The sequence below is a fragment of the Pelophylax lessonae genome, assembly GCF_965119305.1.
Source record: "Pelophylax lessonae genome assembly, chromosome: 2".
Lineage (NCBI taxonomy): Eukaryota > Metazoa > Chordata > Amphibia > Anura > Ranidae > Pelophylax > Pelophylax lessonae.
In genome coordinates, this window is record NC_138769.1 from 681431870 (window position 1) to 681449170 (window position 17301).

The 17301-nt window shown below is 45.1% G+C and overlaps 1 protein-coding gene across 3 annotated transcripts in view; it reads right to left on the reverse strand.

The window, feature by feature from the left end:
- The window catches only part of AMOTL1 (angiomotin like 1), a 233162-nt gene that overhangs the window by 167858 nt on the left and 48003 nt on the right, over positions 1-17301 (reverse strand). The window contains exon 1 of one of the 3 annotated variants that reach the window (XM_082244558.1): positions 7908-8056. The exons of the other annotated variants lie outside the window; for them this stretch is intronic. The gene's annotated coding sequence lies outside the window, so the exon portion shown is untranslated. Of the gene's footprint in view, positions 1-7907; positions 8057-17301 lie in introns of those variants that run through there. 3 annotated transcript variants of the gene reach the window in all.

The window sequence follows — 17301 nt, forward strand, 5'->3', positions numbered from 1 at the left end:
GCCTAGAACCCCCAAACATTATATATTTTTTCTAGCAGAGACCCTAGAGAATAAAATGGAGATTGTTGCAATTTTGTTTATCACACCGTATTTGCACAGCAGTCTTACAAACGCAATTTAAAAAAAAAAAAAAAAAATACACTTTTTTGAATTAAAAAAATAAGAAAACAGTTAAGTTAGGCCAATTTATTTCTATAATGTGAAATATAATATTACGCCGAGTAAACAGATACCCAACATGTCATGCTTCAAAATTGCGCACGCTTGTAGAATGGCGACAAACACTGGTACTTAAAAATCCCCATAGGCGACAATTTAAAAATTTCTACAGGTTATCAGTTTAGAGTTACAGAGGAGGTCCAGGGTCCAAATTATTGCTCTCGGTCTAATGATCATGGCGATACCTCACATGTGTGGTTTGAACACCGTTTACATAAGTGGGCGCGACTTGCGTATGCATTCGCTTTTGCGCGTGGGCTAACGGGCCATTTTGCCCTCACTCGACTTCCTGCCTGAGGGGACAGCGGATTGGAGCGTTTTCCCCGCTACCGATGGGTCCGGTAAGCTGGGAAAAAGGGCCGGGAAGGAGGGGGGGCACCTCTCCCGCCGCCCATAAAGTGGTCCTGTGGCTAATCTGCCGCTTGGACCACCCTTATGTTAAAGCAGTCCTCCCGCAGTTTAAAAAAACTACCGGGGTTATGGCAGCTATCTGCTGTATTCAACGTCAAAATACTGACGTAAAACTGCAGCGGGTGGTCCATAAGTGGTTAAAGTGTAAGTTCACCCTAACACTAAAAATCCCTGCATCTACAGACATCCACGATCTAACACTAACCTATCTAGCCCTGTAAAGAAGAAATCAGTATACTTACCTTTTTTGAAGCTGATCCAATCCCGTCTCCAGCGGTGGAAGCTCTTGAGAGGACACGGCCGACAACAGCTGAAATTAATGGGGAGTGATGTCACCCATAGAGTTACTATAAGCAGTGTCCCCCTACACCCGACTCCTCCAGCTCACCATGGAGTTTGGATCGGCCTCAAAAAAGGTATGTATACTGATTTCTTCTTTACAGGGCTAGATAGATTAGTGTTAGATCACTGATGTCTGTAGATGCAGGAATTTTAGTTTTAGGGTGGACTTTTACTTTAAGCCTAAGGTGTGTTACGGTCAAGTTTACCAAACAAAAATCAAGGAAGAAAGCTTAAATAAAAGTCATCTAAGGATGCCTATAGAATTGATATACAATTTGTTCAACCAGTGGATTGAACAAAAAAAAAATGATCCGACTCCCCCATTCACAAATTCGAGGTGGATAGAAGGAGAAGGATTCCCCCAATCCTTCTACTGTGGTATTGTATTCTGACAGTGGTGACAGCACTGATCATTCTGGAAAACCAGACAGGCTGGTTGCACAAAAGTTGTTCGATAGATTGACTTTTGTACAACAAGCCTGTCCATACATGGATCGAAAATTTGTCTGGTCCCTGATGAAGTGGCTAAATTTCGATCCATGTATGAACGGCTTAATGCAGTCACCATAACTAAGGACTAGTAAGTTGCAGTCTATTACATTTTTGGCTTTGTGTTTAGATGTGCTTTAATGAAAAGACCAAATAACACTTTTGGATTTTCCATAATAATCAAAGAATTGCGGGGTCCAAAAGGGGGGGCAAAAGAGTGAAAATACAAGAGTCCAATTGCCCCCCGAAACAATGCCAGAACAGGTCAGAAGCACAGAGGTTAAGAAATGATAAGCTCAGAGTCCTGTCTACAAATGCTCGCAGTTTAGGTAAAAAAATCAATGAACTTGGGTCAATAATGGCATCTGAGAATGTAGATTTAGTGGCTGTTACGGAGACATGGTTTAATGAAAGAAATGACTGGGACATAACCATACCAGGGTACTCTTTATACAGAAGAGACAGAGAAGGCAAGAAAGGAGGAGGAGTGGCCCTGTATGTGAAAGATAGCATTAAATCTAACCTAATACAAGTTGGTGAGGCCAACATAGAGTCAGTTTGGGTTACGTTGCAGTTTGCTAATCATGCAGTAACTCGTGTAGGTGTGATATATAGACCACCTGGTCAAGTTAAAGAACTAGATGATCTACTAGTTGAAGAAATAGCTAAAATGACAATGAAAGGAGAAGTTATCATTATGGGAGATTTCAATCTTCCAGATATAAACTGGAAAACCAAAATAGCAAGTTCTACCAGGAGTACAGATATTCTAAATTCCCTACTGGGGTTGTCTCTGCAACAAGTGGTTGAGGAGCCAACCCGGAGGGAGGCCATTTTGGATCTGGTATTCACAAATGGGGATTCGGTATATGATGTCATTGTAGGCGAAACCTTGGGATCTAGTGATCACCAGTCAGTGTGGTTTAATATAAGAACTGTGAAAGAGTCACACCACACAAAAACAAAAGTTTTAGATTTTAGAAAAACAGACTTTTCAAAAATGAAATTAGTCATAAATGAGTCCTTATCAGACTGGAACGGATTACATGGAGTCCAGGAGAAATGGGACTACTTAAAAGGTGCATTATTGAAGGCAACAGAAAATTGCATTAGACTTGTCAGTAAAAGCAAAAAAAGGAAGAGACCACTGTGGTACTCAGCAGAAGTGGCCCAAATCATTAAAAATAAAAAGCTAGCATTTTGTAATTATAAAAAAACCCAGAGCAATGAAGATAAGGAAATCTACAAGATTAGGCAGAAAGAGGCCAAGCAAGTTATAAGAACTTCTAAAGCGCAGGCAGAGGAAAAACTAGCTCAGTCTATGAAAAAGGGGGATAAGACATTCTTCAGATATATAAATGAAAAAAGGAAATTAAAACAAGGAATAACTAAATTAAAAACAAAGGACGGAAGGTATGTAGAAGAGAATAAAGGGCTAGCTGACTGCCTTAATGAATACTTCTGTTCAGTTTTTACAGAAGAAAAAGAAGGAGAAGGACCTCCACTTGAAAGGATGACTAATGAATCATTTGATGCATGTGTCTTTACAGAGGAAGACGTTCTAAGATTGCTGTCTAAAGTGAAGACAAATAAGTCACAGGGTCCTGATGGGATACACCCAAGATTATTAAAAGAGCTTAGTGGTGAGCTGGCAAAACCATTAACAGATCTATTTAACCAATCATTAGTAACAGGAGTCGTCCCGGAAGATTGGAAATTGGCAAATGTCGTGCCCATTCACAAGAAAGGTAGTAGGGAGGAATCGAGCAACTATAGACCAGTGAGTCTGACATCAATAGTAGGCAAATTAATGGAAACCCTATTAAAGGATAGGATTGTGGAACATCTTAAATCCCATGGATTGCAAGATGAAAAACAACATGGGTTTACTTCAGGGAGATCATGTCAAACAAATCTTATAGATTTTTTTGACTGGGTGACTAAAATAATAGACGGTGGAGGTGCAGTAGACATTGCATATCTAGATTTTAGTAAGGCTTTTGACACTGTCCCACATAGAAGACTTATCAATAAACTGCAGTCATTGAGCATGGACTCCCATATTGTTGAGTGGATTAGGCAGTGGCTGAGTGACAGACAACAGAGGGTTGTAGTCAATGGAGAACATTCAGAACAAGGTCATGTTACCAGTGGGGTACCTCAGGGATCTGTACTGGGACCAATTTTGTTTAATATCTTCATAAGTGATATTGCAAAAGGCCTCGATGGTAAGGTTTGTCTTTTTGCTGATGACACAAAGATATGTAACAGGGTTGATGTTCCTGGAGGGAAACGCCAAATGGAAAAGGATTTAGGAAAACTAGAAGAATGGTCAGAACTCTGGCAACTGAAATTTAATGTGGATAAGTGCAAGATAATGCACCTGGGGCGTAAAAACCCAAGGGCAGAATATAGAATATTTGACACAGTCCTGACCTCAGTATCTGAGGAAAGGGATTTAGGAGTAATTATTTCAGAAGACTTAAAGGTGGGAAGACAATGTAATAGAGCAGCACGAAATGCCAGCAGAATGCTTGGATGTATAGGGAGAGGTATAAGCAGTAGAAAGAGAGAAGTGCTTATGCCGCTGTACAGAACACTGGTGAGACCTCACTTGGAGTATTGTGCGCAGTACTGGAGGCCATATCTCCAGAAGGATATAGATACTCTAGAGAGAGTTCAGAGAAGAGCTACTAAACTAGTACATGGATTGCAGGAAAAAACTTACCAGGAAAGGATAAAGGACCTTAACATGTATAGCTTGGAAGAAAGAAGAGACAGAGGGGATATGATAGAAACATTTAAATACATAAAGGGAATCAACTCGGTAAAGGAGGAGAGCATATTTAAAAGAAGAAAAACTACCACAAGAGGACACAGTTTTAAATTAGAGGGGCAAAGGTTTAAAAGTAATATGAGGAAGTATTACTTTACTGAGAGAGTAGTGGATGCATGGAATAACCTTCCTGCAGAAGTGGTAGCTGCAAATACAGTGAAGGAGTTTAAGCATGCATGGGATAGGCATAAGGCTATCCTTCATATAAGATAGGGCCAGGGACTATTCATAGGATTCAGATATATTGGGCAGACTAGATGGGCCAAATGATTCTTATCTGCCGACACATTCTATGTTTCTATATGTCCAGCTACAAATAGGGAGATCATGGCCATGAGAGGTACCATGGCCTTGTAGGAGGGAGCAGAGGCACAAACTGGGGGAATCTGAGTTTATGTGGCAAAGGCACCATGAATGTAATGAGCAAACACTAATTCTACAAGGTCTCAGTTTGCTCTACATCCCCGTAATCTTGCCTCCTGTGTGACAGATGCACTTCAAATGAGCGTATACAACCCTTTCAACTCCAAAGATTCCTACATTAGAGGTGGCATTTGACTTATGCGGAAGCCCAACATTCCCTGATAAGTTAACAATGACAACTGGAAACAGCACACAAGCAACAAGGGAGCCGCCTCTCCACACTTCTGCTGCCGTCACACTCCAAAGAAGCAAACAGCCAATGGGATGGGAAACCATCTTCACCAAGGTCTTGACGGGACATTGAGAAATTATCCTCCCCATCCATCTATAGAAAATATGAGCTAAACACAGTACTGGTTATGTTATTAAATGCCCAAGGATCTAGTAAACGGGTTCCTGCTTGAACTATCTGCTTTAACAAAATCACCAAACTGACTGCTTCTCACTATAAATTGCATCAATTTCAATAAATGAGTTGCCATAAACACACAGATCTTTTATCCTCAATGATTTAGTATTGGTGAGTTCCTGTTCTCCAAAAACTCTTTCAGCACTGGCAGGCAAGTTTCACATCTCTTCCTTCTACGCCTTATCAACTGCACGATGAAATAACCATTTCTCAGCTTGCCATTAAACTATTTGTAGCAAAGCATTACTCCTAAGCAACATATTTTCCAGCATACTGGAAGATTTATCCGATTGAAGCTTTTGCTACTCTGCAGTGCCCATCTACATGTATAAACAGTGTTTTTTATACCCTGTGAATGAACCCCTAAAGACACTACAGGGGAAATAAATCCACCGATTTTACTGACACGAGTTAAAGTGGAACTGGAAGTAAAAAAAAACTTGAACAGGCAGTTTTTTTTTTTTTTTTAATGTAGAAGAGACAAACTATCTAGGGAATTTAATAAAGCACTACTGAGGTTTCTAGTGCTATGGCCTTATAAAAGTGACACAAATAATGCAGAAAATTCAAAAATAATTACCTCCCGTTAATAGATAATAAAACTGGAAGTACAGTAATTAAGCCCTACTCTAATTTGGTGTACAGAGACAGACAGAGTGCCTGTTCACAATGTAGCAGAGCATATTTGCTGCCACTACTCTCTCCCTTTCACAGCTTCACAACTGACAGCAGCCTAGCAACCAATGATGCTGCAGTGGGCGGAGCCTGAAGGGGAAACTAAGACACTAGCTCCCCTCAGTTCTGATCTTGCTTATATATGACAGCAGGCAAATTCTTTAGCCAATAGCAGGCTGTCTATTGGCAGAGGATCCGTCGACTGCTTGCTGTCAATCATAAAAGGAGCAGACTACTGTGCTATCTGACAGGTGCAGTGGCAGAGATTTATAATTCTGCTTTAACCTATTATTTTAATGTACAATATACTGTATGTTGGCTGTATAACTAGTAAAGAAAACTTGCAATTAGAGTACTTAAAAAAATGTCAAAACAATAATATGTGTGACAGCTATTATCACTGATGAACACTGCATCTCACTGTGTGACAGTTATTATCATTGAGGAACACTGCATCTCACTGTGTGACAGTTATTATCACTGAATAGCACTGCATTTCACTGTGTGACAGGTATTATCATTGAGGAACACTGCATCTCACTCTGTGACAGTTATTATCACTGAATAGCACTGCATTTCACTGTGTGACAGGTATTATCATTGAGGAACACTGCATCTCACTCTGTGACAGTTATTATCACTGAAGAGCACTGCATCTCACTATGTGACAGTTATTATCATTGAAAAGCACTGCATCTCACTATGTGACAGTTATAACTGAATATCACTGCATCTCACTGTGTGACAGTTATAACTGAAGATCACTGCATCTCACTGTGTGACAGTTATCACTGCATCTCACTATGTGACAGTTATTATAACTGAAGAGCACTGCATATCACTGTGTGACAGTTATTATAACTGAAGAGCACTGCATATCACTGTGTGACAGTTATTATTGAAGAGCACTGCATCTCACTATGTGACAGTTATAACTGAAGATCACTGCATCTCACTGTGTGACAGTTATCACTGCATCTCACTATGTGACAGTTATTATAACTGAAGAGCACTGCATATCACTGTGTGACAGTTATTATAACTGAAGAGCACTGCATATCACTGTGTGAGTTATTATTGAAGAGCACTGCATCTCACTATGTGACAATTATTATAACTGAAGAGCACTGCATATCACTATGTGACAGTTATTATCATTGAAGAGCACTGCATCTCACTATGTGACAGTTGTTATAATTGAAGAACAATGCATCTCACTCTGTGACAATTATCACTGAAGATCACTGCATCTCACAGTGTGACAGGTATTATCATTGAGCAACACTGCATCTCACTCTGTGACAGTTATTATCACTGAAGAGCACGGCATCTCACTGTGTGACAGTTATTATCATTGAAGAACAATGCATCTCACTGTGTTACAGTTATTATAACTGAAGAGCACTGCATCTCACTCTGTGACAGTTATAATCACTGAAGAGCACTGCATCTCACTGTGTGACAGTTATTATCACTGAAGAGCACTGCATCTCACTCTGACAGTTATTATAACTGAAGAGCACTGCATCTCACTGTGACAGTTATCATTGAAGAACCATGCATCTCACTGTGTGACAGTTATTATAATTGAAGAACACTGCATCTCACTCTGTGACAGTTAACACTGAAGAGCACTGCATCTCACAGTGTGACAGTTATTATCACTGAGGAACACTGCATCTCACTGTGTGGCAGTTATTATCCCTGAGAAGCACTGTGTCTGATTGTGTGACAGTTATTATCACTGAAGAGCACTGCATCTCACCGCGTGACAGGTATTATTACTGAAGAGTATTGCATTTAAAGGTGATCAGTTCAGGGAGATGATCAGGAAGGTGATCCGTGCAGTGAGCTCTCTGCAGGAACAATTTCCCAAATCCTGGAAGTGTCCCTGTGAAATCTGCATATAGCTGGAATGAGATTGAGAGGTACAGCTTGAGCCATGTGCTGACCGGGTATAATAATCAGGGATCTGTGGCTGGTCAGACTTGTACACTCCAGGTGCCACATGGGCACAGAAAAGATTGCCAGCCAATATCACAGCCCAGGTCCCCAGCAGTGTCCCATTTACAGTCCGCAGAACACACAAAGGGCAGCGCTCACCTCTCACTGGAGTCCCCTGGGCAGAGTCTGGGCACAGGGCTGGCAGGAGGCGACCAGAGCGGAGTGCATGATGCAGCCAGACAGAGCAGAGATCATCCACAGAGAGCGGAGAGCCCAACACTGAGTGGAGAGAACTGCAACAATCAGCCCCATTCACTGGAATGAGAGGAATGTGTGCCGCCCCGGGTCCTAGTGCCTGGATGATGGGACTGCTGCTTGCACTGGGTCCTAGTGCCCGAACTATGTGACTGCTGCTTGCACTGGGTCCTAGTGCCTGGACTGTAACACTGCTGCCTGCACTGGGTCCTAGTGCCTGGACTGTAACAGTTATTGGCTCCGCCACATGCCTACAAAAATGATGTACGTTTTTTGAGTATAGCGGGAATCTGCATGATTTTTCATGCATCCCCGCAATGGACAGAAAATATGCATCCCTTTTGAAAGTACATGGCGGTACCATTCATTCCTAATGGCTCCCTCACACACCTTACTAATGTGCGCACAAAATTGTAATAAAGTACCGTGTATTTTGGTGCAGCATGTTTCATAGAAAAAAAAAAGGTGTTGGCACATCTTTGGTGCAAGTTTTCATGCGTAGGGCAGCCCATTTCAATGCAACGTGCAAAAACATGCACGCACTGCTGAGTCTGCACAGGTGTGAATGGATTCTTAGACTGCTACCTGCACTGGGTCCGACTACTGCCTGCACTGTGTGACTACTGCCTGCACTGTGTGTGACTACTGCTTGCACTGTGTGTGACTACTGCCTGCACTGTGTGACTACTGCCTGCACTGTGTGTGACTACTGCTTGCACTGTGTGTGACTACTGCCTGCACTGTGTGTGACTACTGCTTGCACTGTGTGACTACTGCTTGCACTGTGTGACTACTACCTGCACTGTGTGTGACTACTGCCTGCACTGTGTGACTACTGTTTGCACTGGGTACTAGTGCCTGGACTGTGAGATTGTTGCCTGCCCTCGTTCCTAGTGCCTGGGCTGTCTAACTGCTGCCTGCAATAGGTCCTAGTGACTGGGTTGATTGACTGATGCCTGCACTGAGACCTAGTGCCAGTGTAGCAGTAAAGCTCAGTATCCCCTGTGTCTACAACACATGGGTGGCCTTCTGCACACGCCATCAAAAGATTGTGAAAATGCCGGGGCCGGGGTTAGCTTTTTTTTTCTACTCCTTGACAACCTGCACTCCAGGAAATAAAGGTATTTATTTCCTGGCATGAATTGCGATCTACATGCACTATTTTTTGGCAGTGCACAGCAATGCATATTATTGCACTGCAACATACGTACAGTATCTCACAAAAGTAAGTTCACCCCTAAATTTTTTATAAATATTTTATTATATCTTTTCATGTGACAACACTGAAGAAATTACACTTTGCTACAATGTAAAGTAGTGAGTGACAGCTTGTATAACAGTGTAAATTTGCTGTCCCCTCAAAATAACGCAACACACAGCCATTAATGTCTAAACTGCTGGCAACAAAAGTGAGTACACCCCTAAGTGAACATGTCCAAATTGGACCCAAAGTGTCAATATTTTGTGTGGCCACCATTATTTTCCAGCACTGCCTTAACCCTCTTGGGCATGGAGTTCCCCAGAGCTTCAAAGGTTGCCACTGGAGTCCTCCTTCACTTCTCCATGACGACATCATGGAACTGTTAGAGGATGCCCCACAGATGCTCAATAGTTTATGGCTGGAGACATGCTTGGCCAGTTCATCACCTTTACCCTAAGCTTCTTTAGCAAGACAGTGGTCGTCTTTGAGGTGTGTTTGGGGTCGTTATGCTGGAATACTACCCTGCTGCCCAGTCTCCAAAGGGAGGGGATCAAGCTCATTCATGGTCCCCTCAATGAACTGTAGCTCCCGAGTGCTGGCAGCACCCTTCAGTGTGTACCTTGGCTCAAGTATGGACATCAACCGCTTAAATCCTGAGTCAGACACCATTGTAATGGCTGGTTATCAGACAGTGACCATCATCTCTGTGATTACTCTGTCCAGCAGTTGGGATCTTCCATCTGAATCTAGACTGTGACACCTGTTTTATTCTGAATCATATCTGTTATTGTTGCCTGGGATAGTGGAGGAGGTATTTCAAAATCACATTGATATTCATTTTGTTTTTTCTGTGCTGCATGATATAATTCAATATGATGAACTCTTAGTAACATTTTTACGTATATTTGATTTTTGCAGTTACTGATCCCATGCTTATAATGTTTGTGCACGTGTTGCACACTGCTGCTTTTCCTGGAGATGGTTGAGACGAGAAATAGTCCCAGACCACACTTTTACTTTTTCTGTCTTCATCCATCTCCATTGCAATTTGAAAGAGACAATAAGGTTAAAAAAATGGCTGGCTGCTGGCACCCTGCCCTGCTGTGGGTGGCTTGCTGACATCCTGTTGTGGGTCGGTGGCTGACACCTGGCAGTGTGAGTGACTTGCTGGCACCCTGTTGTGGGCCGGAGGCTGACGCCTGGCAGTGTGGGTGGCTTGCTGGCACCCTGTTGTGGGTCAGGGGCTGACGCCTGGCAGTGTGGGTGGCTTGCTGGCACCTTGTTGTGGGTTGGCTGACTGCTGTCACTCTGTTGGGGGTCGGTCGCTGATGCCTGGCAGTGTGGGTGGCTTGCTGGCACCCTGTTGTGGGGTGACTGGCTACTGTCACCCTGTTGTGGGTCAGTGGCTGATGCCTGGCAGTGTGGGTGACTGACTGGCACCCTGTTGCGGGTTGGTGGCTGACGCCTGGCAGTGTGGCTGGCTGCTGTCAACCTGTTGTGGGTCGGTAGCTGATGTCTGGCAGTGTAGGTGGCTGGCTGGCACCCTGTTGTGGGTCGGTGGCTGACGCCTGGCAGTGTGAGAGGCTTGCTGGCACCCTGTTGTGGGTCGGTGGCTGACACCTGGCAGTGTGGGTGGCTTGCTGGCACCCTGTTGTGGAGTGGCTGGCTGCTGTCAACCTGTTGTGGGTCAGTGGCTGACGCCTGGCAGTGTGGGAGGCTTGCTGGCACCCTGTTGTGGGTCAGTGGCTGACACCTGGCAGTGTGGGTGGCTTGCTGGCACCCTGTTGTGGGGTGGCTGGCTGCTGTCACCCTGTTGTGGGTTGGTGGCTGACGCCTGGCAGTGTGGGTGACTGGCTGGCACCCTGTTGTGGGTTGGTGGCTGACACCTGGCAGTGTGAGAGGCTTGCTGGCACCCTGTTGTGGGTCGGTGGCTGACGCATGGCAATGTGGGTGGCTTGCTGGCACCCTGTAGTGGGGTGGCTGGCTGCCGTCACCCTGTTGTGGGTCGGTAGCTGACGTCTGGCAGTGTGGGTGGCTGGCACCCTGTTGTGGGTCGCTGGCTGACGCCTGGCAGTGTGGGAGGCTTGCTGGCACCCTGTTGTGGGTCGGTGGCTGACACCTGTTTGTGTGGGTGACTTGCTGGCACCCTGTTGTGGGGTGGCTGGCTGCTGTCACCCTGTTGTGGGTGGATGGCTGACGCCTGGCAGTGTGGGTGGCTGGGTAGCACCCTGTTGTGGGTCGGTGGCTGACCGCTGGCCATGTGCGTGGCTTGCTGGCATCCTGTTGTGGGTCGGTGGCTAACTCCTGGCAGTGTGGGTGACTTTCTGGCACCTGTTGTGGGTGGCTGGCTTGGTGTCACCCTGTTGTGGGTGGCTGGCTTGGTGTCACCCTGTTGTGGGTGGCTGGCTTGCTGGAACTCTGTGGTGGGTGGCTGGCTTTGTGTCACCCTATTGTGGATGGCTGGCTTGGTGTCACTCACCCTTGCCTGTTGTGGGTGGCTGGCTTGCTGGAACACGGTGGTGGGTGGCTGGCTTGGTGTCACCCTGTGGGTGGCTGGCTTGCTGGAACCCTGCTGTGGGGTGGGTGGCTGGCTGCTGGCACTCTGTTGTGGGGTGGGTGGCTGGATGCTGGCCTGGCGCCCTGTTGTGGGTCGATGGCTGGCGGCTGGCACCTTGCTGTGGCTGGCTGGCTGGCACCCTGTGGTGAGTGGGTGGCTGGCTGGCACCCTGTGGTCGGTGGCTGAGGCCAGGGCCTGTAGGTGGCTGGCTGGCACTGTGACCGGACTGCAGCTGCACACACTGTCCAAGGCTGTCCGAGGCATGGGAGGCGATCTTAGAAGGCAGAACGTGTCAAATTATAGGCCCAGCGCGCGGAGACACGTGAAGCAACACACGCAATGATGTCATGTGTGCGCCGCGCACAATATCGGTAACTTCCTGGGCCGATTTCCGATATATCGGGGAAAGTGCATATCGGCCCTCGATACATCGGCCTTGCCGAAAATCGGTCGATCCCAAATATATACAGTATCTCACAAAAGTGAGTACCACCCCTCACATTTTTGTAGATGTTTTATTAAATCTTTTTATGTGACAACACTGAAGAAATGACACTTTGCTACAATGTAAAGTCGTTACTGTACAGCAGGGGTCTTCAAACTATGGCCCTCCAGTTGTTCAGGAACTACAATTCCCATCATGCCTAGTCAGGTCTATGAATGTCGGAGTTTTACAATGCCTCATGGGATGTGTAGTTCCGCAAAAGCTGGAGGGCCGTAGTTTGAAGATCCCTGGTGTGCAGCTTGTATAACAGTATAAATTAGCTGTCTCCTCAAAATAACTTAACACTAATGTCAAAACCACTGACAACAAAAGTGAGTACACCCCTAAGTGAAAATGTCCAAATTGGGCCCAAAGTGTCAAAATTTTGTGTGGCCACCATTGCTTTCTAGCACTGCCTTAACCCTCATGGGCATGGAGTTCACCAGGGCTTCACAGGTTGCCACTGGAGTCCTATTCCACTCCTCCATGATGACATCTTGGAGCTTCTTGATGTTAAAGACCTTGCACTCCTTCCATTTGGGGATGCCCCACAGATGCTCAATAAGGGTTTAGGTCTGGAGACATGCTTGGCCTTTCCATCACCTTTACCCTCACCTTCTTTAGCAAGGTAGTGGTCATCTTGGAGGTGGGTTCGGGGTCGTTATGTTGGAATACTGCCCTGCAGCCCAGTCTCCGAAGGGAGGGGAGCATGCTCTGCTTCAGTATGTCACAGTACATGTTGGCATTCATGGTTTCCTCAATGAACTGTAGCTCCCCAGTGCCAACAGCACTCATGCAGCCCCAGATCATGACACTCCCACCACCATGCTTGACTGTAGGCAAGACACACTTGTCTTTGTACTCCTCACCTGGTTGCCGCCACACACGCTTGACACCATCTGAACCAAAAAAGGTTAATTTCGTCTCATCAGACCACAGGGCATGGTTCCAGTAATCCATGTACTTAGTCTGCTTGTCTTCCGCAAACTGTTTGTGGGCTTTCTTGTGCATCATCTTTAGAAGAGGCTTACTTCTGGGACGACAGCCATGCAAACCAATTTGATGCAGTGTGCGGCGTATGGTCTGAGCACTGACAGGCTGACCCCCCACCCCTTCAACCTCTGCCGCAATGCTGGCAGCACTCATATGTCTATTTCCCAAAGACAACCTCTTAATATGACGCGGAGCACGTGCACTCAACTTCTTTGGTCGACCATGGCGAGGCCTGTTCTGAGTGGAACCCGTCCTGTTAAACCACTGTATGGTCTTGGCCACCGTGCTGCAGCTCAGTTTAAGGGTCTTGGCAATCGTCTTATATCCTAGGCCATCTTTATTTAGAGCAACAATTCTTTTTTTCAGATCCTCAGAGAGCTCTTTGCCATGAGGTGCCATGTTGAACTTCCAGTGACCAGTGTGAGAGAGTGATTGCGATAACAACAAATTTAACTCACCCGCTCCCCATTCACACCTGAGACCTTGTAACACTAACGAGTCACATGACACCGGGGAGGGAAAATGGCTGATTGGGCCCAATTTGGACATTTTCACTTAGGGGTGTACTCACTTTTGTTGCCAGCGGTTTAGACAATAATGGCTGCATGTTGAGTTATTTTGAAGGGACAGCAAATTTACACTGTTATACAAGCTGTACACTCACTACTTTACATTCTAGCAAAGTGTAATTTGTCACATGAAAAAATATAATAAAATATTTACAAAAATGTGAGGGGTGTACTCACTTTTGTGAGATACTGTACACTTTAATTATTTTACTTATTGTTGCTGTAATGTGGCATGTTAGGAATTTATGCATGCAGACATTTTTAGTGATGGGTCCGCTTTAAATGAAGAATAAAAACATTTTTGGATGTCAAACGCAATCTGCACTGCCGTATCATTGTTTAAAATCTAAAGGTAATGATTACAGTTATACTCAGTATCCTTGTTCTCCAACTCAGGGAGAGAAAAGGGATGCAGATTGTTCAGGCGATTATTAAACTTCATTCTCTTTCAGATCTCAGCGCCACATTGGGCCTAGGCGATTGCCAAAGCCAGTGTTATCTCATTATGAGTAACTCTGGAGAGGAAGTCTGCCTGCCAGCTCCCCTGTGATTTTCCAAATTAATTACAACTATTACCCAGGCTCTAACTGTTACACTGCTTATATTACACAAAGGCTGCCTCCTCCATGATACTTCCCTTTCATCCTGCTGCTTTCTCAAGGAGGATTAAAGGACAATGAAACCTCAAATTTTAATTTTCACATGGAAGCATTAAAGAAATGACCCAAACTTCCCATAAATTTCCACTGTAACGTAGTAACGCAGTCCTATGATGGCCATAGGTGGCTAAGTGAATTACCAAGTGAGATGTCTGACAGCCCCTAAACCACACGGCACTGCAATGACCTACTGAAAAGGGAAACATTTTCTGCCAATGGTATATGTTCATTAGTGCTAACCACGACACAGCTTGACTTTTAGGCAGCCTACTAGCAGACCTACCTTCAAAATTCCTTTGTCTTGTTAACCCCTTATATGTGTGACTTCTGTGATTGGCTCAAATGACTGGGAGACCATCCTGCTGGCTGCCGATCAGAAGCCCTGACTGGGAACTGTCGTTGGCAACCCGGTCAGTGTGCTGGAAGGATATGAGCATCTCTTTCCGAAGGTATATATACAATAATTTAATTATTCCATATATTATTTGCATGGACACACCACCTAGGTGTTCTAGCTAGGGGCTACATAGAAGAAATGTACAAACAAGAAGATAACCCCATATACTCTGGATGCATTTGGCTGCATCACCAAACAATTATGACCAATGTCAAGGTGTATAAAAAAAGTAATATAAATTTAACATATTTAAAAATAACCTCCAACCCATAAAACAATTAAAAGCAAACAAAAAATCCACATAATGTATTCAAGAGACATCTACCCAATTATAACATGAATAAGCTACCCTACTGGAAGCCCACAGCTGTTCACCAATCTGGAACAAACCTGAATCTTATAATACAGTGAAACCAAAAACATAAATGAGTGAAATAACAAACGATGATACTAAGGCAGAATGAGAAGCTCAAGAATATTATATCTGGGTTTGGTAATCCTGGATAAGGGTCTGACGCTTGGAGATTTCAAAGAGATTTGGGTGGAACATAAAATGTGTCTAAAGGTATGCTATTGGAGGGTCACAAAGGCATGATTAGAGGGTTCCTAATCTTTTAGGGATCCCAGTATAAAAAGCAAAGATTGAATGTAACCAGCAATTGTTAGAAGACATACAGCATTATAAAAATAAACAAAGGTTTGCGATCTTCCGACTTTGAAGAGAGGTTAGGGATTTAAAGAGGTCAACTCCCTCACCTCCTCAATCAACAGCTTCAGAAAAAATACAGTTTTTTTTTTTTTAAAAGCCCGTGGTGTGTGAAATACACTCAAAAGACTTAACACCCGGTGCATAAAAAAGTGCACACACGCAAAATGTGAGACACACAAAAAGTGCACAAGGCGTACACATGGCCCTCCTCCCTGATCCCCTGGGGCGCGAAGCTCCTGACAGGGACTGAGGTACTCACTTAGGTCCGCACAGCCGAAGCCAGGAAGACCCCGTTCTCCAGGGGGACTGCCGAAACAGCCCACCCCAAGTACTAGGTGGGGCTCCCCCGAAGGGAGACCCCATGAGAGAGGGCGAACTAAGCCAGAAGGCCATATCCACCCCCTCCCAAGACTTTCAGGGCAGGCCCGAGGACCTATGCCGTACTAATCGTGCAAAGTGACAGTACAACCAAAAAGGGACACACCTGAACACACGACAAATAAAAAACAGAGTGGGGAAAGGGGAAGTGGAGAAGTGCTGGGTAGTGCCAAAGTGCAAGACCTTGGCAGGCCCCCCCGGCCAGGAATAAAAAATTCCTCTGGTGCTGGCCAAAAGGCCCGCCCCAAGAGGCAGGTGTGGAAAAAGTGTGATGGTGCAGTGACCAAGGTGCCGAAAAACTCAGGTGGGCTGCCCCTCACTCAGGTGACCTGCCCCTCACCAGTGAGAATTAAGGCACCCCTGGGCTGCCACCCCAGGGGCACGTACACCACTGGCTTTTTCAGTCTCGGCCCCCGGCCAGACCCAGTGTAGCTCTTACCTACAAGGTGGTTTGGAACGTGGACAGCTTAGGGAGAGCCTGCCTTCAACTGGGGACAAGCCTTTTGCAAAGGCCAGATTCAACCCAGGAGGAAAGGCCCACCCACCGCCATCCAAATTCCTCACCAATTACATCCAGGAGCAGTACTAACCGTCATTTCCCAGCTTTCTTGCTCCCTTCAAACTGGTAGGGGCCGACCCAATCAAATCGGAGGGCAATGGACCCATCCGGCTTTCTCTGACATGGCTTACTTCCCGGTCCTCCAGTTACGCCCAGAGCGCCCCGGTTCCTTTCAGCCCCATGCAGATACTAACCATCAAGGTCCATACCAACTGATAAGAACAGATACTACACTTGATCTTAGCCAAAAGGCCGAGAAGAAAAAATACAGATACTGGGCCCACAAATTTTATAAAAGTGGGGAAATTGTTGGCTAGGGCTTTTCTGGAAAAGGAGACCTGCCATGTACACAACTAGTTGTACTCGGGAACAACCCATTTTGCATTTTGATCAGATTGCTAAACAATTTCACAATTTTCATAACAGCCTTTTTACACTACAGGAGACAGAGCACTCTAGCAGATTTTAACTCAGAGGGGGATAGTTCGGCAATATCTATACGGGGTACAATATCCAAAGCTATCTTCTGAAGTGACCTCTTATTTAGAGAAACATATCACGCCTGGAAAAATAGCTGTTAAGAGCTTTGGAAAAAAGCCCAGGGCTAGACAGTCATACTAGTACTTTTTATTATAAATGTATTCCTCCTTTAATCCCTCATTTATGTAATTATTTTAACTCTCTGATTGGGAATGGCAATACATCCTCTGGGGCTTTGTTGGCCTATATTAAGGTCATTCCCAAAGAGGGTAAAGACAAAACGCAGTGCGTAAATTATCGCCTGGTATCCCT